A 362-nucleotide genomic window follows, 5' to 3' on the forward strand; every position below is an offset into this window, starting at 1 on the left:
ATCCATCCACCATATTGAATTCACCATCGTTCAGGAAGTAACACAATTTCGAGAAAGCTTTGTTTGATTTTTGCATTTTTGAGTAAAATTTTTGCGAGTTGCAAATGTCCATTTTTTACAGTAATAGCAAGAGCCAAAATTAAACCCTTTTGCCAGTTTATTAATTTAACATATCTAATGAGACACAAAAGATCACATGAATTTTACTGGATGACGTGAATATTCCATGCACTGGCTAAGAAATGTGTCTGGGGCAGGTTGGAACAGGCTGGATGGGGCAGGTTGGAACAGGCTGGATGGGGCAGGTTGGAACAGGCTGGATGGGGCAGGTTGGAACAGGCTGGATGGGGCAGGTTGGAACA

The sequence above is a fragment of the Penaeus monodon genome, chromosome 27 (assembly GCF_015228065.2).
Source record: "Penaeus monodon isolate SGIC_2016 chromosome 27, NSTDA_Pmon_1, whole genome shotgun sequence".
Lineage (NCBI taxonomy): Eukaryota > Metazoa > Arthropoda > Malacostraca > Decapoda > Penaeidae > Penaeus > Penaeus monodon.